The sequence below is a fragment of the Euwallacea fornicatus genome, chromosome 24, assembly GCF_040115645.1.
Source record: "Euwallacea fornicatus isolate EFF26 chromosome 24, ASM4011564v1, whole genome shotgun sequence".
NCBI lineage: Eukaryota > Metazoa > Arthropoda > Insecta > Coleoptera > Curculionidae > Euwallacea > Euwallacea fornicatus.
In genome coordinates this window covers 609,286-628,768 of record NC_089564.1, presented here as the reverse complement: position 1 = coordinate 628,768, position 19,483 = coordinate 609,286, and the positions used below count along the sequence as shown (strand labels likewise).

General features: G+C 39.9%; 1 long non-coding RNA gene across 1 annotated transcript in view; it reads right to left on the bottom strand.

The window, feature by feature from the left end:
• The window catches only part of LOC136346668 (uncharacterized), a 37,762-nt gene extending 18,493 nt beyond the window's left edge, over positions 1 to 19,269 (bottom strand). Inside the window, exon 1 of the long non-coding RNA XR_010733340.1 lies at positions 19,146 to 19,269. This is a non-coding gene — a long non-coding RNA (uncharacterized lncRNA). The remainder of the gene's footprint in view (positions 1 to 19,145) is intronic.
• Positions 19,270 to 19,483: the final 214 nt, after the last annotated feature.

The following is a 19,483-nucleotide window of genomic DNA, read 5'->3' as shown; positions in this document are numbered from 1 at the left end:
GCACACATGTAACACAGAGAGATCATTCTTCAGACAAAAAATACCTATTTTACTTGAGTATGGTTTATGTGCTGAGAAGAAAGTCACAAACCGAAACATCAACCCGTGAAGCTTCAGAACTATTTAAATAGTCTCAAATCTTCTAGCCAAAAACTCATTGTTTTCATAGTTTTACATCAAAAGCAATAAATACACGAATGCCATTCCGGTTATAAGTTTGTTGTTGACTTTCGAAAACTACAGTTTTTGCGTGCCCGAAAGGAAGAAATCGAACGGCACCATATCGGGAGACTTTGCCGGCCATTCAATGGTACTCATTTTCCCAGCTGATTTTTATAGATCTCGCTGGATCCTTCGCGTTATTTTTAAGAAAAAAACAACGAGCGGAACTACTTTTAAAATGGATAATTGCACACTTTCAGTTAAACAATCAAGCAGTAAATTTAATAAACTTATCTAGGGATCTCGTTTGGAGCGATTTTATTGCTAATCAAACGAGTCGCTTGAAACGTTTGTACCAGTTGGGACACGTACAAATGTGTTTTGAGGGACATTTTTTAGCGTAAACTTTTACACGTCTAATAGCAATGTTTTTTGCATAAATTCATCCTTCTATATACGTATAGAGATTGCTAATTAACTAAACGTTAATACGCCACACGAAGTTTTCCTGTATAATTTTAAGAGAGATATTTCGCATAAGCGTACGCTCGAAAATGCTCAGTTAGAGGGACGTGCGGTGTCCCACCGAACCCTAAAAACGGCTCCTAAAATGTCTTTTGCAGCTCCTAAATTTGAAATCACATTTAGTTCAAAATTGCCACAATTGCTAATTCCAAGAGTACACACGTTATGACGTCTCAGTTGGTATTGAGCACAAAAATTACCTTGAGGTCAGTCCTCCGTTTACTTTTCCAAACGTTTTAGGTCCCAAACAGTCTCCATTTTGCAAATTAAAAAAAAATAGGTGTGTGCATCCCCGAAAATGGTACTTACCGTAAAAATTTGGGAGTTGCGAAAAACGGGTCCAGCGCCATTTCCAAATTGTATCAACGTACCTCTCCCTAATGGAACGTTTCAGGGATATTTTTATACAAAAAGTCGACTGGTTAAAAATCAAACAGCAAATTAACATTGACATATAAGGCATAAGGGACTTTTTATCATGCACACATCATAATCGAGGATTATTGCACGCTGCAGTGTGCTCAAAAGGCTCTTTATGATGCATGTGTGGTGACTAGAGAAACGTTATTAGAAATTTCAATTCCAGTAAGTCTGAGAACTGACTGACTTCTTGACGCCTAAAAGCGTCAATAAATTGTAATACCGATGAATGTGCAACAAAAAAAAATATTGTGCAATTTGCGTGTATAAAAAGCACATTTCGATAAATCGGGAATGTTGGCCGGTAAAAATATGATTTCCCATAGGACTGCGACTCAGAAAATATTTATTATTCAATCTGTGACAAAATTCTGAAACGTTCTTATTTAGACGCAGGTATATGGAACATACCTGATAAATGGCGAGGGTGAATGCTGAAAAAGATGGGTATATAAATCTTTTAAATTGAGGACAGAAACCATATTGCTTTCTAGGCGCTGCCAAAAGCGACGAAAATTTGACGAACGCGGCAGGTTGGACAGACCAACCGCCGGCACGAAGATCCAGTCCTGTCCTTGATTTACTGGGAGCTCCTTGATGCGCAAGGGATGTCGTGGTTGCCGGTGGATCCGTTGCAGGACACAGAAAATCCTAAATTTTAACATCGAACTAAGGATCGTCCGGCAATTTTGAAATTGCTCAACGCAATTTCCTTAAATATAAATTTAAAGAAAAAGGCGTTTTGCTATTCCTTTGCTCTCCAAATTCAACAAAATGGCTGTAAGTATGACAAAATATTTTTTATCTCCTCTGCGTGGCGTCATTTGCAATGTGTGTCGCGTGATTTAAAAAGCTTTCTTATACACTTTATTATATACATTATATATATATATATATATATATATATATATATTATATACACTATATACTTTATGAAATACCAATCCAGATTACATTCGTAATTTCGGTAATTTAAGATTGTAAACCAGATGCTAACGTTAAATTAATTGGCTTGTGCCTCGCTTAGGATCATTTACGTTTCCCCAATTTAGGACCGGTTGCAACAAGTCCGCCGTTCTGCCGGCTGTTCGTTGTAAAGTCCTATTTTCACCTCTGTTGTATCAGAAGTGCTAGATGCTTTAAAATTATCATTATTTTTTACTGTTTCTGTTAATTGCCCCACTGCAGTAGAAATTAATTTCGCGACGTGTTACAAAACCACCGACGCCTCACCGTTCCAACGCCCCCTCTTGACCAACGTGGCGACGTCGCATTTGAAATCCGACGTTTCGTATTTTGACGATCATCATCAACTCTCTTGTTTCTCAAGAGTCCCGTCAAGGATTTTCATATTTTCGAATTTAGTCTCTCGTTGCTCGTGTCGAGATTCACTCTTGCAGTTCGGCGGATATACAAAAAGGTCTGTTTTTCGAAAAATGCCTCGGAAATAGCATTTGCGCTTTTGTTTCATAGTGAGATTTTTGACAGTTGGACGGACGGAAACGTGGAATTTCAAATATGACGTCACCGCGCCTGGAAGAGGAGATTGGAATGACGAAGCGTTAATCACTTGGAAGTGCGCTGACACGAAAGCAAAAACGTCTTTTTCAAAATTTAAGTTTTTTCGACTAACTCCGAAAATCGTCAGACTTCCGTGGACGCTCGCGGTTAAGCTGCGGAAACGGACACCCTGTGTATAATTTGAGTCGCATTCCTTCGGGAAATCGCACCGTCACTGGCCAACATTTTCCATTCAGAATGCGAAATGACTGCCGCGAATTAGTCTCCATTAAAATAACGACGTGACGGACTCTCCGCTAATTTGGCCGACTCATTCACTTCGGCCCTTTTCATGTGCCTTCGATCGTGGTATCATTCGTTCATATGCACCTACATATGAATTTGTCTTCAAAACTTGACATAGATCACCCAACGAAATAGGCACTTACTTCACCCCCAGCTTCCACCGACAAAGCACAGTTATCGATGCAGCTCAGGGATGATCGCTGCCGTCCCCCTTTTACCCCCGTCGCCATGGCTACGCCCCGTGTATGCCACACACGCACTCATATGCGGGGGTGGGGGGAGCCGAGGGGGGCACATGTCGAACGCCATACATGTTGTTCATGTGTGTAGTATTGCCAGGGCCGGGGCGAGCGGGCCGAACAACCTTGTATGGAGTTTTGTGTCTGAAATGTAGGCTGGGGACCGAGGGGGATGGCAGAACGTGGAGGGAGGGAGACGGTGAATATACAATATTGCGAGTGTATCATCAAATTTGATGGGCACAAGTGGCTTATTGGAAATATAAGGCGGATGTCTGTTGTTGTGATATGAAAGTAAGGTATGCTGAAAGCTTAAAGTTAAGACCGGGTAAAACAATGCTCCCATTAATATTCCAGCAATTCCGACGTTACGTTAGTGTAGTTCCACGTTCGATATATACGTGCGGCATAAAAAAAGGAGTTATCTGGGAATCAACACACGTCCTTCCTCCGACACCTGCATTTCCTGTACATTTCGTGTTTTCGGATGAGTTACGAGCCACAATGCACCGATGAAAAATGTTTGATAGATCAGCCACCGCATGTGTAAATGAATGTGCGCTCCTGCACCGAGGAATGATGTTGATCGATGGCCTTTTGTGCCACTTTCGTGTTTATGGCTTTTAATAGTGCTGTTTGCATATTTACTGCTGATCGGGGCACTTTGGGGTTTGCCGTTTTTGGCCCAATACATCAATGATAGATTTATGTACGTTGAAAATGACGTGCGGTTTTAGATTCTCTTAACAAGTTGCAAGCGATACGTTGTCGTCGATATGTTGTATCGATAACTGTGAGAAAATTTGTAGTGAACAAAACCGTCGAAACGTGTCCCTAAATTTTCGCAGGGAGATATCGACACGCGAATGTGCATCGTGAGCAGAAAAATGTCAGTTCTCAGTCGATGGACAGCAGCGGCTCGGTTTATAGAACTGTGGAACGATACCCTTAAATCATCGATTTTTTTTCAATCGACTCGTGCAAATGGCAAAGGTTCACTATGAAATACCTGCACTTGAAGACCAGCCATATTCCTAAGGTACAAGAAGGAATTAAAAGGAACCAAAGCATGAAATAAAATACCAGTAAAGACACCGTGCACAAGACCACTTTATGGCACTGCGCACTTTAGGGACATCTCGTAGCTCTTACTTTTTAACGCTTTTATAGGCTGCTTTCGTTCCTCCTCGTAAAACTGACGCTCTGTATGCAGTTGAAAACCAACCTGATAAAAATGACATATTTATGCATTAAACACTGTTTACACCGGTGTATCGTTAGATTGAGGTATTTAAACTGCCGTGAAAATTAATCTGCGGCGACGTATTTCAGATGAGTTCCGGTTATGTGTGACGCGACTTCCATACGAATCAAAAAGCCGAGAAGTTCGCCAATAGAATAATATTTTCCTTATCCTGTAAGGTCGGATTATTAATACCCCGTCAATTTTAACTGCGAGCTATTTTGCATAGAAAAGGTGAAATTAAGCCTGGGTATTGGTAAGAATCGTGGTTTCTCCGGAGGTTAGTTTGAGGGCAAATATAACACGCACATTAATAATTTGGTCCTTAGCATCGAACGATTAATGCCTCAGTAATTTTTCCATGCGGCTACTTTCCGTAGAAGCGATTAACTAAAAGCACACCATTAGCTCACTTCTTTCTATTCATTCAAGTTATTTTTGAGGTCAGTTACCAGGATCCGGTCTCTGAGGGCGGACCAATTGCTGTTAGGCGCCAGCGCAAGTGACTAACGGCCGCTGTATCAATGCACCGTCACCTGGAAAATAACTTTCACGAAACTAAGCGATATTCCGTCTTTGCTCTAACTTTTTCGTGGATTTTTTATGATTTTGAAATAACGACTGGTTGGAAAACTCAGAGCATTATAGTCATGGGAATAATCTGGGAGAATGTGCCCCCAATCGGAGGGAAAATTTCTGGAGGTCGACCAACAGATGAAAAGTTATAGCGCATTGCGATTATTACGAAATTTGAATGTAGCTGAGCGTAGATGTGGTTCTAAGGGTCAAATATAAAAAGGAATGGTGTATGATCCGATCAGAAATGAACCGGAGTTAACGCGTTTTTTAACGTTCATGACACTGGTGTTTCAGGTGCAATTACAGTCAGTATTTTCAGAACAGTTTGCTGTAATGTTTATTTTTATTTATTGAAGTATTCTGCCGCAATTTTCACTACTCGTGTCGAAAATTCCCGAAATTTCAGTAATCTCCCAACGGCACCCTTTATATTTATCCGTAACGTTCCTGCATAGGTAGTCGAAGCATGTGCGTTTAATAATTGAAGGGTTTGACGGCAAATCCTCAAATTTCAGGCAAAGTTAATTAATTTATTTAACTGGCATTAAGTCATAAAAATTTCTCGTTTCGCGTCATTCGGTCCGAACACCACCGAAATCCAGGCGATTTTAACTGACGTTTTGAATGTGAGCTGATGACTGAGCGAAATTTTGGTGCAAGATTGTCAGTAGGTAATGACTGCGTACCTCCTGCACGTGCGTCATGCAAAACCTGGACAACCGTCAGCAACTGAGTTAAGAAGCGCTCGACAACAGTAATGAGAGACAATAAAAAATAAAGAAATATTTTGAGTATTGCTTATGAAGTTTTTCTATAGCAAATTCTATCTATAAAAAAAAAACATTTATGTTCGTTTTTTATTCCTCGTTCACTGAGGTTGTAACTAACGAAATTAAATTGTTTTAATATTTTTCATTTTCATTTTCCGTCCATTTAAAATTTTTTTCTAAAGATTTTATTAGAAGCTCTGCCGAACCCCAGTTTAGCCAAACATATTTTAGTTTGTGACCCGTTTTAGCGCAAAAAAGCTGCAACTAGCGGGCCCCTTTTTTTCTCGCTTGAATCAGTTTTTATCAATTTCCGAACGTAAAAAAAATTATCCGATCTCTTCACTCGACCCTTCAATTATTATCATACACACACACGCACACACACACACTCACGAATACACTCACACATACACTCACACATACTCACACACACACACACACACATATCAGCTTGATTAAAGTTTAATTCAGAATTTTAAAACATTCGTGTGAGCTCAACTACGCAACCTTGCCCTGCCGTTTTATTATAATTTCAAATTGCACGCAATTACTTCAATTAAGCGCAATTTGCAACTTAAGATATCCTACAAACATATCGCAATTACAGCACAAATACATTACGTTACAATTATAAAATTATTGCTCGTGATACTGTTACCATGACACTCCACGCAGACCAGTGATTCTCGACAGAAATTATTTCAGTTAAAATCGATGACCGAACATCGAAGACTGTCACTATCTCTTAGGGGCGCAAACACCACACATTCCACTGCCTGCACAAGCACTAAACAAGCCCTTCACAGTAGAAAAGTGAAAATTAACAAAGCTACTCATCATTTTTTTACCTGCCAGCCCTAAGGGGTTGCAAGATGCATCCCTATGGAGCGTGTGAACGGCAGTCAAGTTGCATCCCTAAAAAAATCAAAAGGGTTGTACGTATGCAAATCTTAAACCCTTTGCCTAACGGATTTCGCATTCGCCTATGCAAATTTTTGAGAGTCGAAGAATAGACCGTCTGCTCATACTGAGATTTTTTGTCGGTTATTTGCTACAGGGTGTTTTCTGCTTTTGTCACGAGGGGAATAATTGAGGAATTTCGAACTGTATGCAAATTAGCAATGTCCTTTGTTGGGTTGTTTGTTAGATAGTGGAGCATATGCCGCTGTCGTAGAAGCTTTAATTAAATTACGTGGAAAAAATGTGTTCGACGCGGCAACGAATGAACGAAAATACAGAATTGCTGCTACAAACATGCGAAATATACAGTCGGATTTTAATTTCCTGCCCGTTTTGGCGGAGATTTGTGTCGTTAAGTTGATGAATTCCCCGATTATGGCGGGCGCGTAAGCCAAGTTTTACCCGACCGATTTCGTAAGCGATTTACTTCTAATTGGGTACGTGTAAACTGCTTTGAATTGCAGATTTTATGAACGATTGCTCGTGGAAATGGGCTTTCGGGAATGATATGTTTAAATACGTTTAAGTGTGTACAGGAACATGACATCGCTGGTTGTTTATGAGTTTAAAATATACCCTCAATGAGAGTGGAAAATGTTTAAAATCAACGTAAATGGACATTCATCCTGCAAAATATACTACTTACACGCGTCTTTTACGACCTGGAAGGCCATTTTATGGTTTTTGAAGGATAAGTGTAAAAAGTTTGTTTAGATCGATATTAAAAAATAACAAAAAAGGTCTGTGAAAACGTAAAAAACGGATAGTCTGAGAAGTAGTGGAACTGTATTGGTTTTTTGTTTTTGTAATACACTAAAGCTTTTTTATGTCACGGAAGCACTGTCAGCAGGTAATAGATGTTCTATTAAGTTTAGAAAAAATTGTAGCCCCTTCGGGAAAATCTTCTTTTTGCCAGTTGGTGTTCAGTTATCGCCTTTTAAATCATGCACAATAAAGCATAATCTTACATTAAAGAGATTATATGAGGCCTCGAAATATTATTACTATACTTAATGGTGCAAGAATTAAGGATTTTAAGAAGAAAAATAAATTATTCAAAAATTGTTAATTTTTTAATTTTAATTTTTAATAATAATGTTGTCTTAGCCCGCACGAACTTTTGAAGGCAGAATTTAAGTCCGATTAAAAAATAAACACAAGCGGTCGCGATTTTACAAAAATACTATCTTGACCAAATGGGCCTAAATTTCTTTAACCCGCGATCCCGTTTCAACAGGCCTAAAGAAACCTTTAGTTCAACACAGAAACTAAAAACTAATAATAACTTCCATCATTTTCCAAAAGACTGAACGAATTTAATTTTTTTATATTTTTTTTATATATTTAATTTAGTCGTTTTTTCGGTGACAAAAAGGGCCTTTCCAACGAAAATGAAGCCAGTAGTGACCACTTAATAGTGGTGTGTCTTGTTAGAAACTTAGTTTCGCAAAGGCCAGAAAGTAAACCCTTTCCCGTCGCGGCAGTCAACGGAGTTATGAAGAGCTTAAGAGTACGCTTGGAAAGAAAGCGAAGTATTTTCGTGAAACAGGAAGCATTTTACATAAAGAAGGGAAGTGGACGGGCAACTATCAGCACAGAAGGGCGCCGTTCGAGCTTCACAGGAGATAATTGATGAAAATCCCCCGACATCCATTAAGCACATATCTGCACAAATTCAGGTTTCATTTGGAATATGTCGTAAACTTCTGCGGAAAGACTAGCAGCTTTATACTTATCGTATCCGATCTATTCGAGAAACGAACAGATTAGACACGATAAGTATAAAGCAAGGGGAAAAGAACATATCAATTTGAGAAATAAATTTTTACATTAGATTCTGTGCATGAATCATTTCTGGACCTTCTCAGCTACTTTATACACGCGTTTACGCCACTACCACCAAAATCTAGCATCGGCAACAGTTCAACGGTGAATTTATCTGGGACATACCTCGGTTATTTCGACTTATATTTGAGATCTCCTTGATCCCCTCCCGTTGCCGATAGGTAATTAGATTAGGTAAATTTCATCATGAATTAACGGAAACCTCTTCTAGCTCAATATTTATTTGAACGATTTCCAGGTGACACGAGCACACGGTGTCATTGCTCTCCAGAAGTCGTTTCTTCAAGCGATGGTACGTCGCTGTGCCCTCTTTAGACGCAAACGGCCATTCTCGCCTCAGTTTATTGAAGTGAAATTTCTTAGCCCTAGATTTCTACTTAAAGATTCCGATTAAGTCGACTTTACTATTTGCGTTTAGGAGGTCGCCAGTTTCAAAATGTATCAGGCCTTTTCTGGGCTTCTTTTCGAAATCTTCTTAAAAAATTTCGCTGAAGTTGCCTCAGTGCGCCAAAAAACCTCCTGATTTATGGTTCTTTGTTTGAAGTCTCCAACAGATGACACCAAGAAGATATATTACGTTTACTTTAGTATTTACGTTAGTTTGGGTTCGGTCGGTTAGAATTCAATATTTCGAGTACCTCCTCGAAAGCTGCGAGCGCCTTTTCGGCTGTGAACACTTTTCTCTTGAAATTCGAAAAACCCGGAGTGTGACCTCAATTGGATTACTGCAGATTTAAAGTCGAGTATTAATCGCGTCTTTGCCAAATTCCCTCCGAGTACCTACACGTTGCCGGACCGGTTCGGCTCGCACACTCCGGCAGCAGCGTTTCTGGAAATGCCTTCTTCCAGGAGCTGCCTTAAATCTTGCCCATTTCGACGTTAACCTATTGAATTTCGAATGGCTTTTGTTTGAATTGTTAATTTAGTGAAAATTTCGATTTATTTTCGGTCGAACCGAATCAATCTAAAAGCGATTTTTTGAGTGAATTTATCTAGTAATTCACTGCCACGGCTGGATTTTTCAAGTCCCCGATCGTGATATTGTTGCGCTACACCATGCGGTTTTTGACCCTTTTCATTGTCAGGCCGAGCCCGTCGGGCAGCTTAAAAACTAAATCCAGCCGCGGACCCGTAATTTTCCTCTTCCGCAATGACTGTAATGGATATGCAAATTAGAAGCGCATCGCATACAATAACTAAGATGTGGAAACGGTTTGAGCCTATTTTCGTGTTCTTCAATTCTATACCGCGGTCACGGTTGGCTTGCTGACCGCCAAGTGCCTTAGTCATTTAGACGCGAAGTTCAAAATTTTATCAGATCAAAATAGGACATCTCCCGACCTGAAACGAACACGAAGCTGAGCCTGAGAGATAGATTGTCCTGCCCGGGGAATTTTCGTATACGACGAAAGATGAATGATTAGTTGCAATTTTGCACAAACAACACGTAACGCAGCGTTCCGTCGATTGTGTCAAGTAACACCGTTCACGATTGCGCCGATTTAAGCGGCGATGAGATAAATATTAAAGTCAAGTTGTGCCCGTTGTGTCCGTGGATGTTCGAAGAAGTCTCAGAATTGCATCATTAAGCAATGAAAAAAATAATAATAATAAAATCTACGCTGTTATTACACAATGAGAAATTGACATCTCAGATAAGGCGAGTTGGATATTGAAGCCATCGATCTTAACTTAGATCTCAACGTTACATAACTCCGACTTAGATCGGAATAAACAATGCCTTTGATGATGATTCTATGTTGAAAAGCTCACCAGCCTCTCTTTCAGCCAGATACAAAATATTAATCCGACAATTTAATATGACTGCACATCTGATTACCCCCGAGAAACATTCCAATCTCGTTCAAAGGTTTTGCCTAATAATATATAAAACGCTACGTCCTACGTGCTTATTCCAAATATATTCCAAATTCCAAGAGTTCACCTAAGGAGAACTAATAAAATAATATACGGGCTTCGAAATTCTGACGTGCAGTGTTAAATTTTGTACCCTACGTGCCTGGAATGCTTCGAGTCTGATGGCTGATGCTGTTTCTTTAGTTGAGGTGTATAAATGGAGGGAAGACTTCCCGGCTTAGGATAGATATTAGGTTTTTTTTTGCTAGAATCATCTTGCTGATGAATGACTCGGAACTTGCCCGGCCGAGGTCTCTAATTTCGTGGAGTATTGAGAGGGACTAGGAATAGAGAAAAGCATGACAAGTATGCCAATAAGCCGGGCGACACTTTCTATCTGGCAAAATTGAGCCGATTTTATAAAATTCGTTCTCTGACTCATGCTCGTAACCACAATAAATGAACGGCAACGAAAACGGATATGAACACATAAACGGGCCAGATATTTAAATTTTGCCCCAGCTAGTGCGTCGCTCTCGAAGAAATTTCCAGGGGAAATGGGAAATGTGCGGCTGTGTTTATTGCTAGGAAAATTGGAATTTTTCGAAGATATAGTCTCCTCTCGCTTGTATGCCACATACGAATTCCAGCGTTTTGTCGTCTTATAAGTTTATACTCGGAAAATATTCTGCTCTTCATTGCATATAAAATAATAATAAACTGCACTCGAATATACTCGTAATATGTGAAAGCCCTTTTAGAAACCGCCAGTGTTAAAAACTAATAATTTCAATTTCAGTTCGTGATTTCGTGGAGTACCTGGAGCTATTGTATTTTCGAGATCCGAGCTCGCCTCGTCCAAAACTGAACTTGAACGCCGACCCGAATCGCACCCAGCAGCAGGGCGCTGGGATTCACGCCATTTTCGGACCCTCCCCGATTTGGCCCTCATTCGCTGCATTTCCATTCGCCGAATGACCCAATAGTCCTGATAGTTAATCAAGGAAGTGTGTCGACTAGATAACGACAAAAATCAAAATCTAACAGCAAAGATTCCCCCGCGGCTTTTCCGTTCAATTCAGACATTTCTATACAATTGAGCACTCTTCGCTTATCGTTGCCGAAGGTTATTATCCATAATTCAAGCGATAAGGATCTTTCTGTTCGGTAGACCCATTCTTTCGTCCAACACGCACTTTCGACCGCCAGCTGTAATAAAACTACTAATTTATGGAGAATTGCCAACATTATTTCCTATAGGTTATCTTACACGAAAATCGGGCGAAGAAAGGTCCTCTCGGTAACATAAACCAGTTGCAACATCACTACGTGGCGCTAGTCTGGGATTGACGCAACTCTCGATGCGTGAGCCTCAAAGACATGAGTGATGGCCTCGACCGTTAATCAAGTGAATGCTTGGCTGTTAGAATAATTTCTTCTTAAGCTTAAGACCTTAAAATTGCCTTTAGAACGCCAGAGAAAAGCATTTTCTGCATGAGGTGCGACAGTGGAAACTTTGCTGATCCAAAGAGACCGTTCGCGAATTGATTCCCGTAAATTGTAAGTAACTAAAACCTGGCAAAATAGCAAGTCAAACTATCTCGATCAAATTCGGTGGAGAATTCAATTTCATACTAAAATGGAGCTGGATTGTATCGACCGGTTGATCCCGTTCCCTGACGTTTTCGTTTATTGGAGTGTAAGGGAATGATCCGAGCAGGCAATTCCTGCGTAATATTCTTTTTTGCGAATACACGATGGTTCCTTAAGGTTGTTGATAAAACTCGTCTTTATTATTATCAATCACACTCTCCATGTGAGATTGTCAAATCTAGAACTCTCAGTTATTTCAATAAAAATGATTGTGGAGGAGTTGAGAATGAGCGAATCTTCGTTCTGTCAAAGGAAATTTTTGATCTCGTCGGATGACACCACTTTTCAAGAAATTTACGGATGAGAGTTAAGTTTCAGTCATAAAGTTGTATGATTAATTCTCTGCTGACCTCATCCCGCCTATATCGGACTAGTCTCGACTCCTGGAAATGCATGTGCAGACTCAGTCTCCTGGCTGCATGACGAAGTAATCATTTCTTTAACGACCACTTTGACTTAAATCTCTCCGAAGTAGAAATCATTACTGTCTCAAATAACTTTACCCAATTAAAGCTTGATTTTTCCCACGTTCACATATTCAAAGCATGAGGATGAATCCTTTCGCTTCCTCGTCGATTCTTCCGAATTCCAATTAGGTGAAATTCGCGGAATCATTTACCGCGAAAATTACTGTATGGGTACCCCAGAATACCAAATCATGCACAACCTTATTTTGATACCTGACCCTTGAAATTCGACGAGTCGACCCTCAACCACTCAAGATGTGGGTCAAATTGGTGAGGGAGTTACGTCCTCGACTTTCGTGTAACTCATGGTACATGCAGATTGTTCCTGGTCCCTCGGGGTTTATCCAAAACAAAAGTTTGTACTAGGCGGTGTTGACCCTATTCTGCTGCACATTTAATCATTTCACTGGTGGAAAATTGGTCCAGTCTACATTAACGGGTTAGAAATTTCTATCCCGAAAAGCATTTTGTGGCAGTTCGTGACCAAGATTTCCAGAACTCTCCGTTCAAAGACTGTTTTTGAAACTGAAGATTTAGAAAATTGATAAAAGCTAGTATGTCAGATTTCATTCAAAATGGGGAGGGGGGGGGGGGGGGGGTGAATTTCGTCCAAAATTTTTTCTATGCTTGATATCGGTCGGTACTCCTAGAGAAAAAATACCTTCCTCTTCCTGCTTCTGCTCCTTAATGTTGACGATCAGTCAACCACGAATGGTATGCTAGGCTAGAATGTGGTCTTAGTACAGTTCGTGCTTGTCCTCCTTTCATCCGAAATTGAATAAGGAAATAAAGGATATTGACCCTCCTCCTGATGTGTTTCTACCACTTCCGGTTAGTAGCATCAGCAAATAACTGGAAATGGTAATTGTAATGACTGCAGTTACCCCTTCATTGATTTATGGAATTTAGCTGGGAACCAGGTGTCGGGCTCTGAGGTAAGAGGAGCTCTCCTGAGGAATCACGTCGAAATGATATGTGCGGACACTGCTCGTAGCAGGGTTGTTTGATCATTTCTAAACCATTTTGATGTCACTTCTAAAAAACGTCTTAATCCCTGGATTCGAGAATTTCGCCTGAAGACAGTCAATGATTTTTGCGTAAACATGTCGGAGAGGAGGCTAACTGCTGCTCCAGAACTTTCCATGTTGCTCACTCTTTCCTCGAATGAACTACCTAGACGTTCTTCCAAGGACATTTCAGGGTACTCAACACCTATTGAGCTAGGAAGAAGTTCCTTCTCCACCCTGATCCGCCTTTTTGTCAATATTTCTGTCATCACCTCGTTGATATATGGAGTTTGAATGGTGAATGTAACGAAACGTAACACTTTCTCGACTGCACCTGACAATCTTGCGTACTCAATCTCTACCCCGTAGCCTATTCTTAATGCGCTAAGGCTTGTTAATGGAAGATGGCATGTAGAACTTCCAGTAGAAGATTATAATCCTATTGACAAGCAAAACTTTATTTCTAGCTTTTAACCATTCACCTTCATTACACGTATTTCATACGGACTCATTGAAAAAAACCGTGCCTACGCCGCTGTCAGCCCCGCACCGATTTACGAACCCGCTAATACCACAGAGTACCACAAACTAACACCTTAAATTACGACGGCCGTCATTTTACCATGTAAAATTATAATAGGAAACATAATCCTTTTGTGCCCGGTCATGTTTACTGTTATTTACAACTGATAAAGTCACCTGTTGCAGACCGTTAAATGTTTTTGATTTACTCTTGGAACCTTGGCCCGTCTGCTAATGTTCGTCTGCGGATCACCAGGTGGTACCTATAGTCTTTCCGTATGGACTATTATGGATTATTTAACTGAAGATATTATTGATTATCATGGAAAGAAGCCAGTACTAGTTTCTGGCTTGTGATACATATTTTACACTTGCAACGAGCATCATCTTAAGGGAAAATATTCATCGCATATATCAACGTATCTAATTTACCATCTGACAAGGTACAGTACCAGTCATAAAATACCTACTTTCCTGCGTGAATGTATGTGCCGTTCAGGATAGCAAATTTCAGTTTTTCGCTATTCAGTACCACCGTCACGCGCCGCTTGGTACTGTTTATGTGCCAAAATGCAAGTTGTTTATCGATATGGAATTGCTAAGCTCTTTTGCAGGTGACAGGTGATTTTATGTCAAATGTACGAAGTAACGGTTCTTCTCTCGCTTAAATATGTGAACGTTTTATAGAAATTCGGTTCTAAAAGTTCGACAACCTGAACTGAAATGTGGTTTAGCAACAATTAAAAATTTTCGAGCTTGCGCTTTTTAAGACGTTAGACAAGGCAAACAAGTGGTAGCTCTTCGTCTTGGATTTTTGTTAGCAGAACATGCGCAAGAACTGGAAATTTAACGAAAATATACACGCTGCACATCCATCATCCTCACGGTAAAACAGGAATGTTACCGGTAACCTGGTAATATATTTCAAGAACAAAAATGCTATTAACGGCCTAGTAACATTTCTGTGACAAACCCTGTAATCCATGTAACGGACGTGTTACAGGTAAATTTACCAGAATTTCCACTATATGTACCTACAGTAATAGGACATGATACATGAGTATTCCATCAGACTCAGGAAAGGGGTGATTGATGAAGGTTTATTGAATGACGTACAAAGAGGTAATGGAGGACATGTAGTTCTCGTGGGTATAGTCTTCGAATGGTTGGAGGTTGAACTAACCAAATAGGTTAAACAAATCGACTCAATGCGATAAATAAGGCGAGGTCCAAAGTTGCCAGTCACTGTAAATACTTCTGAAATCGGCACATGTAAAGCACCGTTGGAAGCGGGTCTGAGTTTGGTTTACCCGTGTGAGACTTCTTGAGTTTGCTCCTGTTGTAGACAATGCATTGTTGTTCACTTTTTGTGCTTACTTTTGTGAATTGCATTTTGTTCCTTTTTTCCACGGAACACTCCTTTCATGCGGTTGCAATATGTCACAAGAATAGTGTGGTTCTTTATCCTCATTCTTTATTTTACGTTCGTTTTAGATTTTTTTTCAAATTAATTGCTTTTCTAAATTTCTACGTAATGGTCTAGAAAGAGAGAAAAAGAGAGAGATAGAGAGAGATAGGAGAGCAGGTATAAGATACGCTATCAAATACTGCTTGATTTTTTTGAGTGTATCGTCAAATCAACCACCAGTCTGAGCACCCATTCGTGCATTTTAGTCGAACTTCTAGTACCGATCGACATAACTATATCACTCGGGTCTAAACATCACCCATGATCAAGAATCTCAACAGCCCTACAACGATAAGATCCAGAAAAGACTATTTTGCCGATACAATATCCCGCTTCCGAAAGAACAACAATTCGACCATCACTGTTAAATCGAATATTGAATCGGAAAGCATAAGATGGAATTAATTAATAAATTGAGATTAATTTTACCTTCGTCATTTTTTTTATGTAACTTTTAGGTGATTTCCAACGTAGCAAGCAAAAAAATCCACAAAGAAACGTTCTGTATAATGTTCGCCTCAATATTCATATTTTGATTATACAGTAGAACTCGGCTGTAACGAATAAGTGCTGTAATGAGCACTCGGTTATAACCAGTGAACAAAAAAATCCCACCCAAGTTTTTACGGAGCTAATGTATTTTTATCCGGTTATAACAAACCCGGATGTAACAAATAATCGGTTTTAACAAATCATATTTATCATTTTCTGGAACATTAAGCTCGATCATGACGAACCATCGGGAGATGCCGCTGTGAGTGAGCTGCTGAAGATTTAAGCGGATGAGCCGAAACACCAGCACATTTCTGATTTTGAAGAAATTAACTTAAGTGAATGTGACATGATTGATGAACACGTGGAAACTGCAGAATTTCCTGATGATATTGACATTGTTCAAACAACGGCTAATCAGCAATATGGAAACGGTTCGAGTGATGAGGAGGAAGTTGACAGGAATGATGGAGTTTTAATCTGCACAGCTCAATGGGGTTTCTCTGCTTTGAAGATCGTGACGCATTATGTAAAAATGACTCGTCCAGAAAATTAAGACCTTTTGACTGCGACAGATCTTTCGCCAAACAGCATAACTGAAGTTGGTGCTGGAGAACTGCAAGGAACGGAGCCAAATTACGCACCTTTTTTTCTACCTAAATTTCGATTTTATTTAAGGTTTTTGTCGTTTTTTTCCAATTTTTGTTTTTTTTCTTATTTAATATACAGGGTGAGACGGGCGGATCGTGCCAAACTTCAGGAGTACATGAAAGGTAAATGTAAAAAAACTCAAATGTTGTCATCCGATTTTCGTTTGTTTACAAGTTATAGCGTAAATAAAATTAAAACTTAAAGGTTAAGCAACATTCAGACGAAACGTTTCCTGGACGTTGGGTTGGTCGTGGTGGCCCTATTAGTTGGCCTCCAAGGTCTCCAGACCTCACACCACTAGACTATTGTTTGTGGGGTTAAAACTGAAGTGTAAAGAGTGAAAGTGGACAGTCAAGATGCACTAATTTAACGCATTAGAAATGCTGCAGCTGCTATTAAAGAAAGACGTGAAGCAATCAGGAGCGCAACGAATGCTCTTCATAGACGAAGCCGAAAATGTTTAGAAGTTAATGGAGATATTTTTGAACATTTACTTATGATATCCAAACGTCAATTTATGGAATTTTTTATGAAATTTATAATTTTTTTAAATTTTATGTTTTAATTTTATTTGCGCTATAACTTGTAAACAAACGAAAATCGGATAACAACATTTGAGTTTTTTTACATTTATTTTTCATGTATTCCTGAAGTTTGGCACGATCCTCCCGACTCACCCTGTATACCTAAATAGGTAGTAAATACTAGAATCAGAAATTCTATAATTTGGCGTTTGGTTAGCATAGAAATTTTGAATCAACAAGCCTTTTCCCTCGGTCGCCTGTAGCGAATCTCTGCGTGTAACGGACGAGAGGCCAAGTCCCTTGAAGGTTCGTTATGGCCGAGTTTTACCGTATAGTTTAGTCACAGGCCACGTTAGTGGAATCTTAACAACGTCTGAAAGCTCCACATTAGGAACCTGGGGACCACGAGGAAGCGCCATTATGCTCTCTAATTTACATAAGTATGAGCATTGCATAATGTGAGCCTAGATATTTTCGCCTTCCACATTTCAAGTAGATACGAGTTTAATGCCTTATGTTTCATTTTGAGGAATTACTGAACTGAAACTTTTTCGAGAGAAAATAGGAAAATAGAAGAGCACCGTGTTTGCCGGGGCCACACCGTACTTTCATAACATGGATTTAAGAAACCACCATTCGAAGATGAGCATTCGAAACTTTAAGGGACTCAAAGGCATTCGCATCCGTAACAAGGCTTTTATTTAAGTTTTCAGTTTTCGCTGAAATTAGGTTACTAAAGCAAGAAAAAAATAATAATAACAGAAGCTTAAAGGACTCAGGATTTATAGAAAATAACGAACCCTTGCTTGACTCAAACAAAAATACTCGTATATTATTGGCGTCGTCAAAGCTGCTCCCCAGCTTTGTGTCTTTTGTGCATGTCCCTTCAGCTAGTTGGCGTTCACCCTAATGGGGTATTAAGGCTTGCTTGACATTTCAGTTCGACGAATAAGCAGGAATTATGCAGGATTGCGCTCTTCGATCGCCATTAGGAATTTTGTTTCTGGGAAGTTTATAATCGCGATATTTTTCACAAAGAAATATAAACTTTACCAAACCATACAATTGATACACACACACACACACACACACACACAACTCTTTTTCGAATTTACAAGGACTATATTTTGCCAGAATTGCGAAACTTTTGAAGAGATATTGTGTCATGCCTTGGGAAGATATATCCATGTGATATTTCAAAAGTTTCTCGGAAAGGCTGGCGCTGTTGTGAGAGAACTTCTGAAATATGTACAAGAATGATATATTGTGTGCGTCTGGATATGTTTATAAAATATGTATGTGAACTTAAATACGAGTTTATATTTTGTCTCTCTTTGTTTCTTTATGTTAAAGTGCGCTTTATGTTGCAAAATACGGCACTTTATGTTTTGCACATTCGCGAACCGCCTCCCATTATGAGATCCTCAAATCGGCAAAATCGAGAGACTTCGTGCCAAATTATTAATGTGCCGGTCTAAACTTTAACTGCAAATTCTCGTAGTATCTGTCGGGACGATCTAAACTTTGGTCTGGAAATTCGCCAGACCCCTGGTTTCTCTGGAAACCAGCTTGCAAGGAAACTGAACGGCACACCGAACGCCGAAAGGCTCCGAGGTAACGCACTCTCCGCTTTAACGTGCTGCATTAACCGAAAGGGCTAATTTTGTTTTTCGACTTTAATTCACCCCTGGCTTTTCTGACGTCACGTGCCGGGCGACTTTTTCCATCACTCGCTGGAAAATCGAAAAAGTTGCGATTACTTGCGTCCGATTTGGCTGCCCAAAACCATCGGTTAGAAAATGGAGCACCTTTGAGCCTGCGCCGTGCCAGGGAAGTTTAAGACATGCCCGACTTAAGCTTGAGCGCGAGCCCGTTAATCGGCGACGAAACTGTTGCCTCCGTTGGTCGGACTCGAGCAAGCCGAAGCTTTGATGCAGCACAGCTTAAAGACTTACCTGTGCAATTGGGCCTTAATCATTTTATGGTGGGTGCTGATGATGGTTCCCGCCAATTTCCAAAAAGCCAACATGATGATCGATCGAACTACTCGACTACTGGGCTCGGCGCAAGGCAACCGTGGAGCGCTCTGCGATCCTAAATCGAAAATACCTCGAGCCACGATGATCCACTATACCGAGAATAAATCGATATATACAGTGTAGCGGATAAATTGCGTAATAGGAAAACGCATCAATGGAAAACCTTCGGGATAATACGGACCGTCATCTATGGATTATCATCTGGAACGACCTGAAGGGCGGTGCGCAGTCCACGAACTAAAAACAGAAGTAAT